The sequence below is a fragment of the Stomoxys calcitrans genome, chromosome 4 (genome assembly GCF_963082655.1).
Source record: "Stomoxys calcitrans chromosome 4, idStoCalc2.1, whole genome shotgun sequence".
Taxonomy (NCBI): domain Eukaryota; kingdom Metazoa; phylum Arthropoda; class Insecta; order Diptera; family Muscidae; genus Stomoxys; species Stomoxys calcitrans.
The window spans coordinates 66,408,830-66,434,342 of record NC_081555.1 but is presented as its reverse complement, the minus strand read 5'-3'; the positions used below and the strand labels follow the sequence as shown (position 1 = coordinate 66,434,342).

Sequence of the window (25,513 nt, the reverse complement as noted above, 5' to 3'; positions counted from 1 at the left end):
ACCATACTTGGCACAGTTGTTGGATATCATAACAAAACACGTCGTGCAAAATTTCATTCCAATCGGATAAGAATTGCGGTCTCTAGAGGCTCAAGAAGTCAAGACCCAAGATCGGTTTATATGGCAGCTATATCGAAACATGGACCGATATGGCCCATTTACAATACCAACCGACCCACACTAATAAGAAGTATTTGTGCAAAATTTCAAGCGGCTAGCTTTACTCCTTCGGAAGTTAGCGTGCTTTCGACAGACAGACGGACGGACGGACGGACGGACGGACGGACGGACGGACGGACGGACAGACGGACAGACGGACGGACAGACGGACAGACGGACGGACGGACGGACATGGCTAGATCGACATAAAATTTCACGACGATCAAGAATATATATACTTTATGGGGTCTCAGACGAATATTTCGAGTAGTTACAAACAGAATGACGAAATTAGTATACCCCCCATCTTATGGTGGAGGGTATAAAAATCAATTCGTGTTTGTTTGTTGGTTTGTATGTTTATGTGTTCTTTATAGACTCAGAAACGGCTGAAGCGATTTTCTTGAAATGCTCACAGATGGTGCACAATGACTCTTTGTGAAAATAGGGTACAACATTTTTTGTTATCTGAAGGGGGGCGGGCCCTTCCCCTTACACTAATTTTCAGAAACGCCAGATCTCGAAGATGGGTGGTGCGATTTAAGCGAAATTTTGTGTGCTCTCATATAGTACCCTAAAAATAAAAATTTGGTATCCAAATTTCGGATGGGGTACCTAGTGGGGCTGCCCCACCTTCCAAACATATATTTAGATCAATCACGACAATATGGGACTCAAATGAAAGGTATTTTGGATAATAAAACGTATCTGATATTCAATTGTCGGACCAAGTGCTAGGAGGACCACCCCAATCCCCAAAACACCCTAAATCGGGTATATTTACCGACCATGTCAATGTGGAGCTCAAATGAAAAGTATTGGGGGTTAGAGCAAGAATTGATACCCATTCCAGGACCTTTCCCAAAATACCCCCAAAGGTAAAAAATGTTTCGACAATGCCAATATGTGGCTCAAATGAAAGGTATTTGAGATTAGAAAACGAATTTGATAACCTATTTTGGGGCCATGTGTTAGGGGGACGCCTCATCCTGTAAACTCCTCCTAAGCCAATGGCAATATGGGGTTTTAATAAATGGTATTTGAGAGAAGAGCACAATGCTGATATTTTTTGAGGGCCAAGTATCTGGGACACCACCTCTCCCCCGAAAACACCACTAAAGCAGACATCATGAGAATATCGGGCTGAAATAAAGTATTTTAAGAATGGAGTACACCTTACAGCCAAACTTAAATTCGTAGGCCAATAAAGATCATGTGGGATTCAGATAAAGGAACTTATATTGTTAAACTGTTAGTCAAGTAAGCATGGAATTTCGCTAAAAGATCTTTAATTGACGAAAATAAATATTGCTATCCTACACTATTAATGTGCCCTTGTTATTGTTAGTGAAGAAAACTGTATATAATGAACATCAGGAGAGGGACTCCCACACAGTTAAGTTGATTTCCGAAGCGACTTTTCCAAGTCAGTATATTTTCTGAGATACTTTTATACCCGCCACCATAGGATGGGGGTATACGTATCTAGTCATTTCGTTTGTAACGCCTCGAAATTTTGATCTAGGACCCCATGCACTATACAACTCTTGATCGTCTCGAAATTCTGATTTGAACTAGCCAGGTCCGTCCGTCCGTCTGTCGAGATCACGATAGCGGTCGGAAGCGTAGAGCTAGCCGCTTGATAATATGCACAGATACTATATATTGATGTAGGTCATTGGGGATTGCAAATGGGCCACATCGGTTCAGATTTGGATATAGCCCCCATATAAACCGATCCCCCGTTAACCTGATTTGACCAAAAATTTTGCACATAGTGTTCTGTTATGACTCCCAAGAACGAAGCCAAATACTGTTCAAATCGGTCTTTAACCTGATATAGCTCCCATATAAACCGTTCTCCCGACTTAACCTCCTGAGCCTCTGGAAGCCTCAATTTTTGTCCGATTTGGCTGAAATTTTGCACATAGTGTTCTATTTTGACTTTCAACAAGTGTTCCAAGTACGGTTTAAATTAGTGTATAACTTGATATAGATCCTCCCGATTGAATTCTTGAGCCCCTGGAAGCCGCAATTTTCATCCGATTTGGCCGAAATTTGGACATGGTGGTATGACTCCTAACAACTGTGCCAAGTACGGTTCAAATCGGTCATGAACATGATATATTGTATGATTTTTCCGATTTGGATGAAATTTTGCATATAGTGTTCAGTTATGACTCTAAACAACTGCGCCAAGTACGGTCCAATTCGGTCTAGATTCGGCCCGGCCGAACTTAGCACGCTTTTGCTTATTATAGCTACCACCGAAGGATAATAATTTTGTGATTCCGTTTGCAGCACATAAAAGTAGACATTTCCTACATTATAATGTATATATTCGCATATTCTTGATCCTCGTACAAATCTACGACGATCTGGCTATGCCTGCCGTTGATGTCACTTCTGCAACAGGTGAAAGTGTGCTAAGTTCGGCCGGACGAATCTTTTATACCCTCCACCATGGATCGCATTTGTCAAGTTCTTTCAAAAACTTTTTCAATATATATATGAGCTATATCAAGTCATTGACCAATAAGGACCGTACTTACCATGGCTGTTAGAAGTCATCGAAAAATACAACCCCCTAAATTTCAGGCTAATCAAGTAACAATTGCGCCTTCCAGAGGCTCTGAAAGTTAAATTGGGAGATCGGTTTATATGCCAGCTATATCAGGTTATCAATCGACTTAGACTATACATGGCACAGTTGTTGGAAGTCATACCAAAACAACATGTGCAAAATTTCAACTAAATTGGATAAGAATTGCGCTCTCTAGAAGCTCAAGAAGTCTAATCGGAAATCGGTTTATATGGCAGCTATATCAGGTTATGAACCGATGTAAACCATACTTGGCACAGTTATTGGAAGTGATACGACAACATCATGTGCAAATCGGACGAGAATTGCGACCTCTAGAGGCTCAAGAAGTCAAAACCCAAGATCGGTTTATATGGCAGCTATATAAAAACATGGACGGATTTGGCCCATTCACAATTCGGAAAGCCTGGCAGTAGGCAAGCACGGTATTTATAACCAAGCCCTGCATGGCAAGTTATGTGACACCAAAAGCCTACAGACCTATAAGTTTATCTACAATACTCAAAACCATGGAACATGTTGAGGATACCATGATAAAGAGTAGGACACCCAGTGAACAGCTCAAATACAAACCGCATGCCTATGCCAAGGGAAGGTCGGTGGAGACTGCCTTACAAGGAATCCTTTGATGGCAAGACGTACATATTGGCGGTTTGCATGGACATCGAGAGGGCGTTTATCAATGTGTGGACCAACACATTAATTCAATCCTTAGACCAGTACCAGGTGGACTTGGTCGTTAAAGACTGGATTACCATATGCTAAGGAACAGGTGGATAAATTACGGGTCCCATGACATATATATATATATAGGGAGAAAGTGGCACAAGGCACGCCACATGGAGCACTTTATCGCCACTCCTATGGGTGACTACCATAAATGACCTATTACGGATGCTGACTGAGAACGTATACGGAAGAATATGTTGTCTTGGCATAAGCGGAGCAAAGAGGACCACGCCCATTAGGGCACTTGAGACTATTCTAGATATCCGACCCATTGGCATACAGATTAAGTGTGAGGCAGCCACAGCGGCTATGAGACTTAAGGCGTTGGGAGAATGGATTGAGGATGGGAGCAGCTCATACCATCGCGGTATAATCGAATCGACGAAAGGAAATCTGGAAGGAAGAAAAGAGGTATCCGATCGGATACCTGAAACGACACTTGAGGTCGCATGCGAGGCACTATTGAGGTCCAATGCGAGGTACTACTGCCATCTGGGAGATCATGTTACATGGATGGATCAAAGCTAGAGTACAGAGTTGGCCTGGAGGTTAACATTGAGAACCCAGGGACTGTCTGACCATAATACGGTACTGCAGGCGGAGATACGGGCGATCACGGAATGCTTGAGGTGGTGTGGTGCTAACGCGAGGACGTCAAGTATGAACATCTATTCGGACAGTAAATGACCATCATGGCAATAACAACCAGGACGGTAAATTCACGAAAGTCTTGCAGTGTAAGAAGAAGATTAACGCCTCCTCTGAGGATGGGAAAATACACATCGTTTGGGTGCCGGGCCATAACGGAGTATGGTGGAATGAAAGGGCAGATGATTTGGCAGAGAAGGCCAAAGGACTGCCGTCAATAAACTTCAAGTATGAACATCTATTCGGACAGTAAATGACCATCATGGCAATAACAACCAGGACGGTAAATTCACGAAAGTCTTGCAGTGTAAGAAGAAGATTAACGCCTCCTCTGAGGATGGGAAAGTACACATCGTTTGGGTGCCGGGCCATAACGGAGTATGGGGGAATAAAAGGGCAGATGATTTGACAGAGAAGGCCAAAGGACTGCCGTCAATAAACTTGGTTAACCCGAAGCCTTTCAGGTAGACGCAGTCCGAGTTAAGGGCGTGGGCGAACAACACTGTGGAACAGCGAAACAGTCGGTAGAACGGCGAAAATCTTATGGGGTGAACGGGATCATGAGAGGATGAGGCTATTACTGAAAGGAAGTAAGAAGGAGGTCAATATAGCGTTTAGTATCATAACGGGACACATAGGTCTACGAGCTCACTTATGCAAAACCAGCTTATGGAAGTGGTATGGAAATTAATTAAAGATTTTGTAAGTAGCACGCAATTCCTTACTTAAAATTTTCTTTTTCGAGGTTACTTTTTATTGGTTTTAAGAGCGCACAACAAGTCGATTACTGCCTAAGGTGTGATATGTGATATGGGGTGGATTAATATCCGCACCCTCTTTTCAACCTAACCCATCGCATATGACGGCGTCAAACGAACATTTGACAAAATAGGCGAAGGCATCAAACAACCTTTATCCCTATTTTGTAATTAAGGATTTTTATGGTACTGCAATTACAGATTTTTGCGGTACTTATGGTACTATATCATGGTCCATATTGATGTAGATTGTGCGCTTTTTTTCATCTATTGCAACTAGCCATGTATTCAAAAAATGGTAGAAGTTTTTATACCCTACACCGCCACTGTGGGTATTATAACTTTGTGCATTTATTTGCAACGCTAAGAAGGAGAAGAGCCGATCAGCTTAGAATCACTTCCGGATTCGATATAGCTATGTCCGTCTCTCTGTCCATATATTCTTGTGATCAAGGTACAGGTCGCATTTACTGTCCGATTGTCATGAAGCATGAAGTGTTTTATTTGACGTCCTAATATGTGCGCAAAATTTCATGAAAATCGGTTCAAATTCTCATATACAATATATCTTGCTTCCGATATGATTTTTTAATGCTGTAAAAGCTACAATTTTGGTCAGATCACTACAATATTGGACGTGAGATGTTCATTCAAATCGAATAAGAATTGCGCCCTCTAGAGGCTCAAGAAGTCAAGACCCAAGATCGGTTTATATGACAGCTATTGTATTTGACGTCCCAGTATGTGTGCAAAATTTCATCAAAATCGGCACAGATTTAGATATTACCCCCATACATATTCTTTATCCGATATGGCCTTTTAAGGCTGCAGAAATTAAAAATTTCCTATTTCCAAAAAATCATATATGGTTATATTCGGTATATCAATAGGTATGCAAAATTAATGTCTGACTAGATTTGGGGATAATTTAAAGTAGCAGGTAGACTAAGTTGTGTAGAGCATTAAATAGTCAGCCCCGCTCGATTTTTGCAAATCGGACGATTATATATCTAAATCTGAACCGATTTTTTCCAATTTCAATGGGCTTCAGCTCTAGGTCGAAAATATGCCTTGCCAAATTTTAAGACGATCGAATTAAAACGGCAATCTACAGTTTGTACACAAATTAACATGGACGGACGGACATAGCTAAATCGAATCAGAAAGTGATTCTGAGTTGATCGGTATACTTACCAATGGGTCTATCTAACTTCCTTATAGATGTAATAAACAAATGCTCTAAGTTTTAATACCCTGTACCGCAGTAGTGGTGTTGGGTATAAAAATGTAACATATTAAAATCAACCCATCGATCCCACTGTCCAATTTGATTATATATTGTATATTTAACATTTACGGCATTTATAGTGACATACACTCTTAAAAAAAAAGTTAACTGATAATAGCAAACGCTGTCTGCTTAATTATGAGGGGATGTTAAAGAAAAACAAGTAAAAGCGTGCTAAGTTCGGCCGGGCCGAATCTTATATACCCTCCACCATGGATCGCATTTGTCGAGTTCTTTTCCCGACATCTCTTCTTAGGCAAAAAAAAAAGGATATAAGAAACGATTTGCTCTGCTATTAGAGCGATATTAAGATATGGTCCGGTTTGGACCACAATTAAATTATATTTATGTTGGAGACCTGTGTAAAATGTCAGCCAATTCGAATAAGAATTGCGCTCTTTGTGGGCTCAAGAAGTAGAATAGAGAGATCGATTTATATGGGAGCTGTATCGGGCTATAGACCGATTCAGACCATAATAAACACGTATGTTAATGGTCATGAGAGAATCCGTCGTACAAAATTTCAGGCAAATCGGATAATAATTGCGACCTCTAGAGGCTCAAGAAGTCAAGATCCCAGATCGGTTTATATGGCAGCTAAATCAGGTTATGAACCGACTTGTACTTTATTTGACATAGTTGTTGAAAGTAACAATAAAAAACGTCTTGCGAAATTTCAGCCAAATCGGATAGGAATTGCGCCCTCTAGAAGCTCAAGAAGTCAAGTCCCCAGATCTGTTTATATGACAGCTATATCAGGTTATGAACCGATTTGAACCACATTTGACACAGTTGTTGGATATCCTAACAAAATACTACGTGCCAAATTTCATTCAAATTGGATAAGAATTGCGCCCTCTAGAGATCGGTTTATATGACAGCTATATAAGGTTATGGACCGATTTGAACCATACTTGGCACAGTTGTTGGATATCATAACAAAACACGTCGTGCAAAATTTCATTCCAATCGGATAAGAATTGCGCACTCTAGAGGCTCAAGAAGTCAAAGCCCCAGTTCGGTTTATATGACAGCTATATCAGGTTATGGACCGATATGACCCATTTACAATACCAACCGACCTACACTAATAAGAAGTATTTGTGCAAAATTTCAAGCGGCTAGCTTTACTCCTTCGGAAGTTAGCGTGCTTTCGACAGACAGACGGACGGACGGACGGACAGACGGACGGACATGGCTAGATCGACATAAAATTTCACGACGATCAAGAATATATATACTTTATGGGGTCTCAGACGAATATTTCGAGTAGTTGCAATCAGAATGACGAAATTAGTATACCCCCCATCTTATGGTGGAGGGTATAATAAAACACATATGTAAATGTGTCTTGGTGGGCAACCATAAAAAAAAATTTTTCAGCTGACTTGTGTACTCAAAAACAGCAGATTTTGTTGGTAAATAGCAGTAAGAAATGTTTGTTAATGCAGAAGCCCAATGTTTGCTGAAACAGCAGTAATGTCTTCTTTCCTATATTCAGCAGACAAAAACCGCTGTTTTAGCAAACACTTTTGCTGGTTTGAATAATAAATTTGGTTGAGTATAGTATTTGTTTTAATTTTCTCAACTACATTTTTTTATTTTAATTTTTTTAACTATTTTTATTTATTAAAGAAATCTAAAAAAAATCTTTAAATTTTATCAGTCACTAAGCTTTTACTGCAAAAAAAAAAACTTTTTGCATTATATTACCATTTATGCAAATTACCACTTATGAAATGCTACAGCGAAAGAGTTTACAGAAATTTCTTTTACGAACATTTTCAAAGCCACTTTTGTTGACTTAAAATTTAATTTAAGTTATTATTTTGATTAGTTAATTTTTTCCTCAAAACGTAACATTATATGGTAACAAACAATTTTTATACCCTCCATCATAGGATGGGAGGTATACTAATTTCGTCATTCTGTTTGTAACTACTCGAAATATTCGTCTGAGACCCCATAAAGTATATATATTCTTGATCGTCGCGAAATTTTATGTCGATCTAGCCATGTCCGTCCGTCTGTCTGTCGAAAGCACGGTAACTTCCGAAGGAGTAGAGCTAGCCATTTAAAATTTTGCACAAATACTTCTTATTAGTGTAGGTCGGTTGGTATTGTAAATGGGCCATATCGGTCCATGTTTTGATATAGCTGCCATATTAACCGATCTTGGGTCTTGACTTCTTGAACCTCTAGAAGGCGCAAATCTTATCCGATTGGAATGAAATTTTGCACGACGTATTTTGTTATGATATCCAACAATTGTGCAAAGTATGGTTCAAATCAGTTCATAATCTGGTATAGCTGTCATATAAACCGATCTTGGGTCTTGACTTCTTGACCCACTAGAGGGCGCAATTATCGTCCGATTTAACTAAAATTTTGCACGTAGTGTTTTGGTATTACTTTCAACAACTGTGCTAATTATGATTCAAATCGGTTCATAATCGGTTCATATAAACCGATCTTGGATCTTTACGTCTTGAGCCAAGTGATGGCGCAATTCTCATCCGATTTGGCTGAAATTTTGCATGAGGTGTTTTGTTATGACTTCCAATAAGTGTGGAAAGTATGGCGTAAATCGATATAGAACCTGATATAGCTGCCATATAAACCGATCTGGGATCTTGACTTCTTGAACCTCTAGAGGGCGCAATTCTCATCCGATTTGGCTGAAATTTTGTACAAGGACTTCTCTCATGACCTTGAACATACGTGTCTAGTATGGTCTGAATCGATCAACAGCTTGATACAGCTCCCATATAAACCTATCTCCCGATTTTGCTTCTTGAGCCCCTACAAGGCGCAATTCTTATCCGAATGAACTGAAATATTACACAATTACTTCTACAATGTCAATCAGCATTCAATTATGGTCCGAATCGGACTATAACTTGATATAGCTCCAATAGGATAACAGTTCTTATTCAATATTCTATGATTGTCTAAAAAGAGATACCGCGCATAGAACTCGACAAATGCGATCAATGGTGAACGGTATATAAGATTCGGCCCGGCCGAACTTAGCACGCTCTTACTTGTTTAAGTTGTCTTTATTGAATGAAAATATTATGGAATAAGAGAAGAACGTGACCTACCTGTCGCTGTTATTGCATGCCATACCGCTCTAGAGCTTGGCTGCATGCATTTATGTGTGTCTGTTAGTTTATGTGCACCACATGGCCTAATAGGACAGCGGCATGCTGCCACCGCTGTCTAAGGCTTGTGCAGCCCATTAGTTTCGATGAATCGGCTACAGTATTACGATGAAATTTTGTTTTGCGCTCATTTTAATTTGCTCTCAAACTTATTTTATGATCTCAACTGTCTCTTAATTCCATAAAATTTTAGGCAAATAAACTGAAAATATTAAGCAACTATAGTTCTTAAATATTTAAAATAATATAAATTTTGGCAAATTGTTACCGCATTCTGCTTAAATGATGTCGCTAAAAATTCGTTTTGAAGGAAAAGATGTTCGGCATATATTATATATAGGTATTGACGTATATGCTTATAATTTGCGTCATGCATTTATAAGTCCCAAAGTTTTTCTAATTCTAAGATGGTAGAACTAAAATCAGAACTATGGGGTTTTCCAGCAAGAGGTGTTATTTTGAATCACCCTGTATTTGGGTAGCTGTCACATTTGAAGCTTTTACTCTTTGACATTTGACAAGTAGAAACTACGTCGCTATTAAAAATGGAACGATGGCCGTTTCATCAATGGATTGAAATTATTTAAATTCACTATAAAAATGGTGAAAAACTTACAGTCACAGTTCGCAAAACTAAAACATTTTTGGGGTCGTCATGAAGTTCCTTGTCGGACCGCAATATAGCAAAATTGTCGTATCTGGGGCTCGGAAAACCCTCCTCAATCAGTGACGTCATTGGAACTTACTTTTTCGAAAATTGGCTGGGTAAACCGTTACATAGGATAGCCCCATAGCGATTCGGTTATTTAAAGTTTCATTAAAAGGAAGTGGTCCTGTTAGTGAGGAAAAGATCGTGCATTTATCTGAAAAAAAAAAAATAATTTTCTTTGAATACCAAAATAACACCTCTAATTGGAAACCCCATTACGAAGAGATTTCTATGTTATTGTATTTTGCGCTTCAAAATTTCACTTTCTGTTCTATACTCAGCCGGATACAAATGTTGTTTGTGCAACACAGCCGCACTGAATCCGACACCATCTGATGCACTGAATTTAATGCTACATATATTCCCCCTGGACATTGTGGACGTTGCACTTACGGACACTGTTTTATCCTTGATATAATGCCCGATGTTCCGGGCAGTATGGATTACTCACTGTCTGAGACGCTTTTTGATAAAAAGTGCTGGACTACTTTTTCTGATAGAACCGTTTAGAACTTCGTCCTCGAGATGGTGGAACAGTTCAAATTTACCTGTTCTGGGTGCCGGGCCACCGAGATATCCCAGGGAGTTGCAGAGTAGCCGAGCTTGTGGGACAAGGAACTACCTTACACATCCCAGGTAAATTGGAATCTGTGAGTATCCCTATAGCGACATGTAAGATAAGATTTCAGGATCAGGCCCGAAGAGCAACGAATGACAGATGGTCACAAAGTGGGTGTTGTTAACACGCTTGAAGAGGTTTACCGCTTTGCTGTCGATGGCTAAAACAGACGTCTCAGTCATTGTGTCCATCATGACAGGTATACATGCTTCTAATCGGTATACATGCTGACAGACTGATGGTTGCAAGTAACGACGTCGATGGAGTTCCACGTTAGGTTCTCTTTTCTTTGAGAACTTGTCTGATGTATAGGAAGGGAAAATTCGCAAGTTGATCGGCTTTTAAAACGTTCTGGATGGTTCAACGGTATGAACTAAGAGGCCTGTTCCTGTGGTATCTCAATGCCTAAACTTTTGTAATTGTGAACTTTTTTCTTAATTTGCCAATTTTATTTGTTTTATTTTCGTCAACATATTATTTATGTCCTCCTCAAAAATAATCATTATCAAAATTAAATTATTTTCAAAAATTCTCAAAAAGCAAATTCTCTAGAAAGCGTTTTCATTCAACAAGCCCAAGATGACCAGTAATTAATGTTAACTGCTTGCTTGCTCTCATAGAAATGGTCTGCTTACTTAAGAATTTATTGAAAATCGCTCCTATTTTTAAACGTTTTTTTCAAAATTCATTATTGTTTTTCGTACATAGCACTCAAGGAAATCAAAATCTTTTAAATGCAAAAAGATTTTCTTGGAAGAATCCCAAAAATTCAAATAGTAAAGTTTGAACATTTATAAAAAAATATTTCACTGTGCCCAAATATAGGGTCAAAGCCAAGAGAACTTATAAATTTCTATAAGGATCAACACTGCTTGCCACTTGGCCCTTAATCACTATGAGCTTCATAGCAATTGCCTTAAATACTGGGGCCTAAATCCCGCATCCGAAGTCGAATTATGTTTTGTTTAAAACAATCTCAAAAACGCTATCTTTTAAAAAACAATTTTTGGAATGTTGTTTTAGAGAAAATAATTTCGAGGGGGCCTGAGCAACATTTTGTCTTTAGGCAATATTTCACTGAAATTTTGTTTTTAGAAAAAATGTTATAGACATTTTGAAAAAATTTTGTGGAGAATGATGCGGAAATTTTTTTTTTACTCAAAATAATTTTCGGGTTGGGTGGTGCTCGAGGGCTATCCCCCCATGGCTATGTCCCTGGTGGGAGTCATTTCTAAAAGTAGACTTATTTGACCCATTTATAATCACAACCTACCTACATCAAATACTAATATTTGTGTAAAATTTCAAGAAGTTAATTGAACTCGTTCGAAATTTAGCATGCTTTTTGACAAACATATTATCTTATCTTGACAAAAAGATTATCTTTTAGCGGAAGGTATAAAACTACTGTACTCTAATAGCTTTGGCGTTGCCATATGACAACACTCAGTTTTATAGACATATATAAGGTTAGGTTAGATTTAAGGGACAGTCTGCCATCAGACTCACCAACGTTTTCTCACATTGGAGAAGGAAGAATGCTTCTAGTTCCTACCGTTGAACCATCCAGATTGCTTTACTCAAAGAAATGAGAACCTAAAGTGGAACAGTGCAGGACACACAGGACACACATCAGATGTTCTGTTGTCTCTTCTTCGTCAACGTCCTCACAGCTTGTGCAAAAGTCGTTACTGGCTACCTTCAGTCTGTCAGCATATTTTCCGATCAGATAGTGACCTGTCTAGACGGACACAATGACTGGATGTCCGTTCTAGCCAACGACAGCAAAGCGGTATACCTCTTCCAGTATAGACCAGGCCACATAATTTTGAGATGCTCACAGCCCCCTCTTTGTGACCATCTATCAACCGTTGCCGTTGGGGCCTGATCGTGACAACTTAGCTTACATATTGCTAGAGGCATATCACAGAATCCGGTTTCCCTGGAATGTGTAAGGTAGTTCCTAGTCCAGCAAGCTCGCCCTCTTTTCAACTCCCTGGGATATCCCTGTGGCCCGGTACCCAGAACATGTGAATTTTGAACTGTTCACCCATGAAATTTGAATTTTAATCTGTTCAGCCATGTCATTGAGAGATTTGCTACAGTCAAGGGCGGTTTTTGAACTCAGAATTACATTCTCGAGTGATTTAATGGCTGCCTGAGAAGATATTTATGTGAATCGTCGTTATGACATTACATCTCAGCCATTCCACCACTTCTTGATCTCCACTTGACACACACTCCAATGGTCGGGTAATCTTCTCAATATGACCAGTCCAAGCTCTTCAGAGTAAACCCCAAAGCCCACCTGACCGTTTAGTTTGGATCCATCAGCACAGAATTTTATGTAGCTACTACTTCCAGGGACATCGTAGTTCTAAACGGTTCTATCAGGAATAGTGGTACAGCACTTTTCATCAAAAAGCGGTTCAGGCAATGTGTAATCCATACTGCCTGGGTAACATATCTAGCCACGATATCCAGCGGCATAAGGTTTAGCATTAAATTCCCTGCACCAGATGGTGTCGTCCTCAGTGCGGCAGTTATGCACAAAGAAGCCATCCTTTTCATCCGGCAGAGTATTGAACAGTAGGTCGACTTTGAAACGCCGTCCACCAGACCACAACACCGATTAGCATTATCTGGTCTGACAACTGCAGTATATACCAAGTGCATGACAGGCGGTTTAAACCCTCCCCCCCCCCCTTTTGCCAATAGCTCTCTTTCAGGTGTAAAAAATATTACATTTGAAGTTCAATTTCCTGGTGTTTTGCGCTTTCAGTAAATGGGACATTCTCTCCATTCAAGGAGACGGTTTCCTCTGTAGGTAGATTCTTTCTCCTGCTAAAAAGAACTACTTCTGTCTTGCACGGATTTACGCCTAGACCACTTTTGGTAACCCTCTTCGCATCGTTGACTTCCCCATATCAGATAATTTGAATCAGTATTACCATGAGACGCGACATCCATCACTGCTGCGTTAGCCTCGTCTTCTGAGTCCGCTAGGAGTTCATTCTCACAAGGTTCGTTCGATCTTGTCATGATGAGTTTCCTTACGCATCCAAGGGCAGTTGAGAAAGCAGTGGAAACAATCTTCCTCAGGACACTGGATACTTGCGGTTTGAACGATTCCTCCTTTTAAGTTCCGTCCTTCCCAGCTGGCGCACACCACGTGCCAAATCTAATGGGAAGACTCACCCACACAGGGCTTGTCGGATCCCATCTCGACGTCTTCCCCTTTTGTCGAAGGCGTCGACATAAAAGGTGAAAAATCTTAAATTTATCAATTAAAATTTACACAACTTATTAAAACAACTATTTCAAATATTTCAAAATTTTTTATAGTTTATCTTCTCAAATCACAGTATTATGAACTATTACTAATGTCAATTTGCATGCTTTTTTTAAAGCCCTATTTTGCAACCATTTTATAAAAGAACCAATGCCACGTTTTAAACAAATTACCACTTGTTAGAAAAGGCGCTTCTCACCTTTGTAAAAATGCATATTCTCATAATAACGACAAACCGTTGCAATTTTACATCCAGAAAGCCGCGTGTACTTTTGCGTTTTCAAACAGCAACACCAGGGCAATTCGGGTTTATATATCAACCAATTAAATGTTGGGTTGGCATGTGTGTTTTGTAATTCTTCAAAAATGCCAGTTGATGTTTTTGGTTTATGCATTAACTTTGGAATACTTCATTTTAGTTGGTTGGCAAGTGAGTTTTCTTCTATTTTGGTCGTATTTCATTATTTGAGATTGTTGGGTTCGGTCGGTAAAGATTGTTGTTACACTATTTTTTTCGTACCCTTGGAAAGTTTAGTAGTATGCAAATGTTGATATTCGCCTCTTTTGATTCAAGGCGATTCGTTTAAGTTGTTTATCTCTTTAACTCTTAATAATTTTTTGATTTGGTTTTCGCACAATGAATGCAACAGAACATAATTGGATTCGTTCGAAAATGGATGGCTTCCCCACTGCTTTGGTACTTATACCCTACATCATTACCATTGCGCTGGATTTTATAATTAGGTACATTTGTTTGTAACACCTATAAGAAACTCTCTCTTCTGGCTGTTACAACTTCTAGACCGACTCAGATAAGTAAATGGACCGTCAGTCCTTCCATGTTAATTTGTGTACAAAATAAAATTACAATTTGAATTCAAATTTGAGACAGGAAGACCAAGCAAAATGCAATTTGGACCATGAGCATTCCATTATGGTGCAGGGGCAAGCACGGGAGATCGCCGTGGCGCAAAGGTTAGCATGCCACGCCTGGGTTCCAATCCCAGCGTGAACATCAGGAAAAATTGTTCAATTGTTGGCGACATTTATACATTCTCATATGACTGTTCAATATTCTAAAGGATTTAATTACACCATACACATAAATCACCCGATTTACACTTACAGAGCAATAGTTATAGTTAGTATGCACCGATTTGCTCGAAATATTGTACTCCTCATTAATTTTTGCATCAATTTTTCATAAACGATTTTGTAATTTTATAGTAAAAACCAGTGATTTTTACAAAAGAAGTTAACTTGCTAAAAATTTTGTTTATGGCTAATGAATTGTTTTGTCGCGTATCATCCGCTGCATTTCTATCATCCGCAAAGAATCATCTTGTTTGTCGCTACAGACACAGATGTCCTGATTTTTGGAACTTACAAGACTTGAATGGTTTCAAGTCTTGTAATTTCAAAATATCTAATTTCACAGGAACTACTCTTTGACCAAGTTTTGTTATACCCTCCACCATAGGATGGGGGCTATACTAATTTCGTCATTCTGTTTGTAACTACTCGAAATATTCGTCTGAGACCCCATAAAGTATATATATTCTTGATCGTCGCGAAATTTTATGTTGATCTAGGCATGTCCGTCCGTCTGTCTGTCGAAAGCACGCTAACTTCCGAAGGAGTAGAGCTAGCCGTTTGAAATTTTGCACAAATACTTCTTATTAGTGTAGGTCGGTTGGTATTGTAAATGGGCTATATCGGTCCATATTTTGATATAGCTGCCATATAAACCGATCTTGGGTCTTGACTTCTTGAACCTCTAGAAGGCGCAAATCTTAATGAATGCACGACGTATTTTGTTATGATATCCAACAATTGTGCCAAGTATGGTTCAAATCGGTGCATAACTTGATTTAGCTGTCATATAAACCGATCTTGGGTCTTGACTTCTTGAACCTCTAGAAGGCTCAAATCTTATCCGATTGGTATGAAATTTTGCACGACGTATTTTGTTATGATATCCAACAATTGTGCCAAGTATGGTTTAAATCGGCGCATAACCTGATATAGCTACCATATAAACCGATCTTGGATCTTGACTTCTTGAACCTCTAGAGGGCGCAATTCTCATCCGATTTGGCTGAAATTTTGTACAAGGGCTTCTCTCAAAGGACCTTCAACAAACGTGTCTAGTATAGTCTGAATCGATCAATAGCTTGATACAGCTCCCATATAAACCTATCTCCCGATTTTGCTTCTTGAGCCCCTACAAGGCGCAATTCTTATCCGAATGAACTGAAATATTACACAATGACTTCTACAATGTCAATCAGCATTCAATTATGGTCCGAATCGGACTATAACTTGATATAGCTCCAATAGGATAACAGTTCTTATTCAATATTCTATGTTTGTCTAAAAAGAGATACCGCGCATAGAACTCGACAAATGCGATCAATGGTGGAGGGTATATAAGATTCGGCCCGGCCGAACTTAGCACGTTCTTACTTGTTTTTCATTTGTCAAAGGCAGTACATTGGTAGGTCGTACCTCTATCGAAGTTTTTGCGGAAATGCGATTACGAAGTGAGTATGACACTAACCACGCTCGACACCTTGTCGCACTAACTGTCTCTTTCCTATTCATGTGTTTCTGTTGTGGTAAGGGGTATTTTGTTCATACAACACCAATTGCTTCCATGATATATACGTGTTGTGCGTGCATCTTTTTGGTGTTATTTCAATCGCTTCGAACGCTAAGGCGGTGACAACGGCTTTGGCTATTTTTTTGAACTTTTAGTTTCAAATCCAGGCAGGGCCAGCAGAAATTTTTCTTTTAAGTTTTGTTACCCACCACAATAGAATGTCGGATTTCTACATGTTGTCATTCCATTTGAAATACATCGACATATCTTTTTCCGACCTTACAAAGTAAATACATTTTCGATCGTCATAAAATTTTAACTTGATTTAACGATGTGCGTCTGTCTGTTTGTCCGTCCGTCTGGCCCCCCTATCAGTTGTTATCATGTAACAGGCTTCAAAAAATAAGATGTTGAGGTGAAATTGAGCACAAACCTATATTTTTCCATATGCAGATTAAGTCCTTGAACGAGCCGAATCGGACCATATTCGGATATAGCTGCCATATAGATCGATTTGTCTATTTAGAGTCTTACGCTCTTAAAACCGTATTTGTTGTTCGTTTTCGCTAAAATTCGAAACATTGTATAAGTTTTTGATCTTCTGACATTCGTACTCAACAAAGTCCAGGTAAACATTGAGCGAAAAATTGGTGCCAACGGTATTGACAGCGAAATAATGTCAAAACAATACCGTATGGTATAGATGATGAAAAGCGTTATACATACCAGCCGGTATTGTTTTGGTACTAATGCATGGAGACCATACGGCATACATTATGTAGAGCTTAACGCCCTAAAAATGTGTATTGATAAGCGATTTTGCTTAAACTTTAAATAATGAGTTGCAGTAAGCCTTACATTATATTCGTAGCGAATATGGTACAGATAACAATTTTAATATGTAGTTGCCGATCCCCCAACTTTGGGGAAAATTTTCATAAAACCATTTACTACACAATTTGGCTGAAATTTTAAATTTTGTTTGAAGGGACTACCCTTCGGGACCACCCTTCGACCGACCGCCTATCTTGCCCAAACGCCCGGGTTCAAATCCTGCCGGCGAGAACACCTTAAAAAAAAAAACATTTTTCAGCGGTGGTTATCCCCTCACCAAATGCTGGCCATGTACAACTTCTCAATAAAGAGGGGTCACTTTTCAGTGACACGCCGTTCGGAATCGGCATAAAACAGGAGGTCCCCTTATCATTGAGCTTAAATTTGGATCGGACAGCACTCAATTGATATTGTGATAAATTACTTTCCCTCTAATTTGTTCCGCATTGGGATGTTTGGGAAACACTAAAGCACATTGTAATAAAGCACGTTAATAAATAAATTTATATGTTGCTTCAATTCTGAAAAACTTTTGACACAAAAATTTATTTCTTTGAAAGACAATCTCTTATTTGCTTTTAACGTTAATGAAAAGGAAGTACTGTGTCTTAAATAAGGAAACACTATTTATATTAAAGTATATCTTGTACAAATTTATGTATTTAAAGTCTCGCCTGTATGGCTTAACAACATTCAGTATGGGTGACACATTTTGTGAGTGTGTGCGTGTGTTATACACACACACAAACACTGCAAAGCAAATGAATTCCAAAGGGAACTTTGCGAGGAGCTTTATTTCCTCGTTCCAAATAAGTCAAATGTCTTATATGGCTGTGATCCAAATTAATCCTCCCATTTGACGCAATGCCCATCCGGCGGACGTAGTTCTAATAAAATTTGGCAGATGTGTAACACGTTGTGTTTTTTATCCATAACCCAATGTAGCCCTATAAAACCAAATCTGATTGTACTCTTCAAGTCTATCTGTATAAAGGCTTTAAGGTCGAACATTGATAACATTGTTATGATAAATATAACTAAGTAAAAGTAAGTCAAAGTAACTCCGAAAACACGTCTAGGAACTAAACATGCCGATTTGTGTATATTTTAATAGTTTTCGTAAAAGAAGAAAATGAGGAAAATAACTTAAACTTACATTTCTAACCAAAATTTTTAGAACTTATTCATTTTCATTCAGTAAAGGCGTTCATTAATTTGTAGTTTTTAGAGCCAGTAGATACGGACTTGATGAAAACCGGGGTTGATTTGAAATACATTCAGAGCGGTGTAGTCTGTGTCTATAAGCTAAACACAATTTGAGAGGGCTATAAGGCTTACCACCTTAAGATTCTCTTCCCCAAACACAAAATCCCATTTACTCCCACACCCATGGGTAAAATTTCCAAACGATACCAACACCAACAATTTTTTTGTAAATCAGCTAAAGGCTTTTGTACTGTAAATGTAAACAAAGGCAAACAAAAAACAACGGCAACAGAAATAGCAACACCAACTACAATAACAATGAGCAATGCTGACGAGCTTACCCAAACTTTATGTGGCTTGTCTGGGGACTTCCGCCGGAACTTCGTGTTGTCTCGTTACAATACTTTCTCTCTATTCTAAGCAACCCAAAGCAATTGGCGTGAAGTATCGCCAGATTGTGGGAAGGCTGTTTATGTTGAGGTATGGGCTAAGAAACGTGCAATACGTGTCGTTGGCTTTAATTCTCCCACAATTTCGTTACGCCTGTAGCTGTGTATCCAATTTATGTGTTGTTGTATTTTTGTATTTACGTATGACACTGAATGGATTTCTTGTCCATTGATTCAATTGACTGATTTGTTGGCCCATGCGGCATAAAACACTTTTGGTAAAATGGCTTGACAGATTTCACTTTTTTAGCACTTGTTTCTCGTTTTAGCTAGAGAACATTGCGAAAAATATATAGGAGGCAAGAAGATACGGCAAAGTTTATTTTATGTTAAAATGGCAAAATAAACACATTAGACAACTTCAGAAACTTTTTTCTTGACACAGCAAATAAAACTTTATTAAATATTTTTAGTATGTTTACTTAATGTCAGATTTTTTCGTTAAATCGTTTGCCATTGGATGTTTTTTTTAACATTTTTAATCATTTAAAATAAAATAAATTGGTTAAACATTTTTTCCTTCACTTTTTTAGCACATCACAAAAACTTCAAATAATTTATCCGTTTGATAATCCGCCAAAAAAGTGCACTTTCACCCATGAACGACAAAAATAGAACTAAAACTTTCCCTTTCAGTTTCGGCACTCGGATGCTGTGTATCCTGCCACTGATGTTCTCTTAGTATTTTTGTTTATATCAGAGAATTTATAAAACTTAAGAGAAGATAAAAGACTTTACGTATAGGACGGAATATAAGGGAATCTTGTTTTTAATTGAGCGAAGCAGGTTGGTGAAGTACAATCGGTTGAAACGTATGGTTTTTGTAAAAAGGGAATGGGCCAATTTAACTTTTAAACTTGCTCAGGGATGCCCAAAACTAAAATTTTCTTCACGCTAGCGATGATGTTCAATTCGCACGTATTCTTATTCTCTTGGATTCAGTCGTTGTTGAGACAGCAACGAATGAACACACGCACGGGTGTACGAATCATTTTCATTTTTGTTTTCAATCTACAACAATTTCTTTTGATTTAACGCAGGACAAGACAGAAATAGTTATTTAAATTTCTTAAAATTAAGTTTACTTTTAAAGACTTGAATCTGTCTAATTATTTAATTTTCAGTCATTTAGAGAATTGAAAAAAAGAATTATAGAGTAATACATACAAACAATTTTATTTTCATTTTGTACAGCTCCGTTTTAAACGGTGGTTATAATTTTTCTCTTTGTTTGTCAACTAATTTAAATTAACAACAACTTTAACAATTTAAATAAAAGTGTTATGCTATCGTTGAGATTTTTGTAGAGTTTCGCCAAAAACACGTGAAAAACTAACATGGTACCAGTTATAATAGGCAAAACTTGAAAAAAATAAATTTAAATTTGAAATCAGCAAATCATATTTTTCCGTTTGTTTCTCTTTCTAGACGAGATTGATGATCGAAGATTTTTCTTGCGTGAAAAAGAAAGCCAGATATCACTATACACGAACCACTGTAGGAAGCGTTTCATCCTGGTCTAGGGGATTTTTCAACCACATTAGGGTTGGAGCTTGAATGGCCATACATTGGTAATTGCGATGTTATTACGATGTTAACCATGATTGACACCTTTCACATTACACACAGAAAAATGGTGCTATAAAATAAAGTAAAAAACTTAGTTCAAATTGGTTGCAAGATTGAGTTTTGCAAAATGCAAGATTTTTGCAATTTGCAAGATTTTACTCATCTGTAAGTCATAATTTCAGAAGTCATTTTATTTAACCATATTTCTTCTCAACAAGTAAAATATTCCTACAGTTACCCAATATAAATATATTGTAATATTCTGTTCAACATATGTATGTTGCAAGCCTATATTCTTCAAATTGAGTAAATATTCGTTCAAAATAATTTAGGAATTTCCTAAATTTGAGTGGTATTGAATAAATTTAATTCAAAAACGAGTTTTATTTTAAAATTTTGTTAAAAGTAGACGTAGGTTGACATCCTAGCAGAAAATATTGTACCTCTGGATGCAATAGTGTAAGTTAAAACTATTGTGACATTAGCATACACAGTTGGTTCCGGCATGCCTAATTTTTGTGGGCGATGTCCCACTTAAATGCGATTGTTTAAAGACCCAAAATGCGCTTCTTGTTTAACATCAAAAATAGAGCATAAGCAGCACAAATTTAATTTGAATTTAATTTTCCATGAAAACACCGTTTTCTGCGAATTTACTTTACTTTAATTGGCTATGACAGAATATTTCTTCCACTAGCCGAACGTAGAATAGCGTTCCAAGCGCCTCGATCTTCTGCGCTCATTCTAAAATCTCTGACACCAAGTTTCGAGGTGTCTCCCACAACTTGATCTTTCCATCGGGCTTTTGGTCTTCCCGGTTTGGGTGTACCACCGTGTTTGCCTTCAAAAGACTGCTTTGCTGGAGCTTCTTCATCCATTCTGACAACATGACCTAGCCAACGCAGCCGTTGTATTTTGATGCGTGTAACTATGCTATCGTCGTCATACAGCTCATTAAACTCGTGGTTCATACGTCGCCTATATTCTCCGTTAACGCAAACTGGTCCATATATTTTACGAAGAATCTTTCTCTCAAAGTTACTACTTCCGGTGACCGACCTATAATATCGATATCATCGGCATAGGCGAGTAGCATGTGCTCTCTTGTGATTAGTGTGCCATATATTTTCACTTCTGCATCTCGTATAATCTTCTCCAGCAGGATATTAAAGAGATCACACGAGAGGCTGTCTCCTTGTATGAAACCTCGTTTGGTATTAAATGGTTCGGAGAGATTCTTTCCTATTCTTACTGAGGAACTCGTATCAGCAAGTGTCATCCTGCAGAGTCTTATTAATTTTGCAGGGATAGCAAACTCAGACATGGCTTGAAATACCTTTGAACGTAAAGGAGTATCGAAGGCGGCTTTGTAGTCAACAAAGAGGTGGTAGGTGTTGATTAGTTCTTCTCGGGTCTTTTCCAGGATTTGGCGCAGTGTGAATATCTGGTCTAGGGTGGATTTACCAGGTCTAAAGCCGCATTGATAAGGCCCAATTATCTCATTGACTTTAGGTTTTAATCTTTCACACAGTACGCTCGAGAGTATCTTGTATGCGATGGGGAGGAGACTCCTCTGTAGTTGGCACATTCCGTCTTGTCTCCTTTCTTGTGTACGGGACATAGTATGCTGAGGTTCCAATCATCGGGTATGCGTTCTTCTAGCCAGATTGCGCAAATAAGCTGATGCATACGCCTTATTAGCGTGTCGCCTCCGGTCTTAAATAATTCAGCGGGTAACCCGTCGGCTCCTGCTGCCTTGTTGTTCTTTAGTCGGGTTACTGCTTCTTGGACCTCATTGTGACTAGAAGGTAAACATTCTATACCATCATCAGGGATTGGTTCTGCGGTATCCTCTTCGCCGCCAACATCGGACACTAGCAGTTGGGTAAAATGTTCTTTCCATATCCTCAGCATGTTGTCTGTATCAGTTACCAGATTTCCTTCTTTGTCTCTGCAGGAGGATGTGCCTGCACCAAAGCCATCGGTTTGGTGTTTAATTCTTTGGTAGAATTTCCGGACTTCATTCTGACTCCTGTACATCTCAATTCGCTCGCACTCACGTCTTTCCATTTCCTTTTTATTCTGCGGAATAGACGTTTCTCCTCTCTCCTTTTCTCCCGATACCTCTCCTTCATCTGGTGTTGCTACTGATTGCAGGGTTGCTTTATATGCGGCATTCTTCGCTTCAGTAGCATCTCGACACTCTTGGTCGTACCATGGGTTTTTAGGAGGAGGCTTTCGGTACCCAAGTAGGGATTTCGCGGCATTTTCCATGGAGTGGGCAATAGTTATATCATCGGAACAAGGAGTGCTTTCATCAAGCAGTTGGGTCAGTCGAGTGGAGTATGTCGCTGCCATCTATTGTGTTTGCAGCTTTTCAATGTCCAGCTTCCATGCAGTGTTAGATCGTATTTTCATCGCCATGTTCAAACGGGTGCGAACATTTACTGCAACAAGGTAATGATCCGAATCTATATTCGCTCCACGGATCGATCGTACATCTAACACGCTGGATGAATGCCTTCCATCTATCACAAAGTGATCAATTTGGTTTCTCATGTTTTGATCGGGTGATAGCCATGTGGCTTTGTGGATATTTTTATGTTGAAATCTGGTGCTACTAACTACCATGTTTTTTGCCGCGGCGAAATCTATCAGCCTCAACTCATTACTGGACGTTATCTCGTGGAGGCTAAATTTTCTGACTGTTGGACCAAAAATTTCTTCCTTCCCTATTTTCGCATTAAAATCTCCCAGAACGATTTTAATATCATGGGCAGGTCAGCGGTCATATTCTCTCTCTAGGCGCTCGTAGAAAATATCCTTGGTCTGCTCGTCTTTGTCTTCCGTTGAATAAGACTGATGTAGAAGAATTTGGCTTTTATGGGGATTGTGGCTAGCCTCTCATCCACCGGAGTAAAGCTGGAGACTAGGTGTTTCAGTCTTCGACTAACCACAAATCCGCAGCCAAATTCATGCCTCGTGTTATGGCAGCTATAGTATAGTTCGTCACCGTTTGGTGTTGTAGTGACGCCATTCCCAGTCCATCGCACTTCCTGTAAGGCGGTTATGTCTGCCTTGTACTTCTCTAATACAGCCGCCAGCGCGTATACGGCACCGTCTCTATAAAGAGTGCGGACATTCCAGGTGCAGATCCGCAAATCATGGTCCTTTTTTCGTTTGCGTGGGTCGTCAACGTTGGGGGGGTCCGTTTTTACTATTCCTTTGTTTTTCATAGTAGTTCTTTGTTTTCCGGGGGGCGGGTTACTGGCCCAGCGCCCCAACCGCATGGGTTTGTGGGATTGCATGTATCCCTCGTTGTGGCGAGCCGCTTGCTCCAAGATCCGACGCTCGCCGGCAGCCGCCCCTAACCTGGGAACAGACGCTGATATTGGCCATTGGTTATTTGAAGGCGCCAATAACTCGCCTTGTCATCTCGAGTATCATTGGCACTCAGTATTTAGTTAAGAGCCAGTGCCACCTGACTCCTCACTGAGACTCTCCTCTCGAAAATCGCCGACTGCCCGCGGCCGCATTTGCAGCTACTCCGCATAAAAACGGAGCTTTCCACCATCCACAAGCTGTGGACGCGCCCGGTAGCTTTCAGCTAAGATTCCCGTGATAACGATGCGCACCACACAAGTCGGAGCTCAAAATTCCAGCCTGTGTGGTGCTCATGGTCATCCCGTATCTGCCGGGGTTTTCTGCGAAAAATGCCCCAAAAAATAAATAATTACAATATTTTTTATTATTTTAAAAATATAATTTTTTTTATTATTTTGTTTTTATTTGCAGTAATTAAAAATAAATTGTCATTTACATACAAAGCTCAGTCTCAGATAGCGTTTTATTGTATTGTAATAAACTAAACAAATAAATGAAATACAATAAAAGAATTTAAATTTGAATTCAGTCTCAAAATCTTTTAAGAATACTGCGTTAAAAAGTATAAAACAACAACAAAAGATAAAACACAACACACGCGATAACCTCTTTGCCCGAGTTCGCAAATTCAACTGAAGACATAAAACTTTCTTTAAGCACTCGGATAAAGATCGAGCCAATTTCTAGCTCTCGTGAAGCACGAATTGTATTACTTGATCTTCGTTCAATGAGCTCAAAACACTATTAGCATACACTACCGCTGATTAGAAGCAATATGGATGCAAAACAATTTCGTCTTTGCCATACTTTGAAGCCATGTTTCATGCATACCGTATGTAATAGATTAGTATGCTAGAGTATTTTCGTATTGCTTCCAAGGAAACAATTTTTGCTGGGATGTTTTGTAACAGAGCTGACTAAATCCAATAACTTCACAGTAATACAAAGCCTAGCCTAAATGCAATTGTAAATGCGCTTTTTAAACAAGTCATCACTCGATTAAAAATTATATATACATATTATAATACAAGAACGTTTGTGACTTCACATTGAATCCGATAAGAAGAGACCTCTTAGAAACCTCTAAGGTTTATATCTGATACAAATTCTTATTTAAAACGTAAAGCCAGCCTAATCTTCATAAAGGGTGATTTTTTTGAGGTTAGGATTTTCATGCATTAGTATTTGACAGATCACGTGGGATTTCAGACATGGTGTCAAAGAGAAAGATGCTCAGTATGCTTTGACATTTCATCATGAATAGACTTACTAACGAGCAACGCTTGCAAATCATTGAATTTTATTACCAAAATCAGTGTTCGGTTCGAAATGTGTTCATTCACCGTAACGTTGCGTCCAACAGCATCTTTGAAAAAATACGGTCCAATGATTCCACCAGCGTACAAACCACACCAAACAGTGCATTTTTCGGGATGCATGGGCAGTTCTTGAACGGCTTCTGGTTGCTCTTCACTCCAAATGCGGCAATTTTGCTTATTTA

General features: G+C 38.9%; 1 protein-coding gene across 2 annotated transcripts in view; it reads right to left on the bottom strand.

Annotated features, from left to right (window-relative positions):
- The window catches only part of LOC106093711 (uncharacterized), a 504,285-nt gene extending 484,001 nt beyond the window's left edge, over positions 1-20,284 (bottom strand). Inside the window, exons 1-2 of one of the 2 annotated variants that reach the window (XM_059366857.1) lie at positions 20,227-20,284; positions 18,952-19,328 (exon numbers count right to left, since the gene is read on the bottom strand). The gene's annotated coding sequence lies outside the window, so the exon portion shown is untranslated. Of the gene's footprint in view, positions 1-18,951; positions 19,709-20,226 lie in introns of those variants that run through there. The other variant, XM_059366856.1, reaches the window with a different exon arrangement.
- Between the last annotated feature and the right edge of the window lie 5,229 nt (positions 20,285-25,513).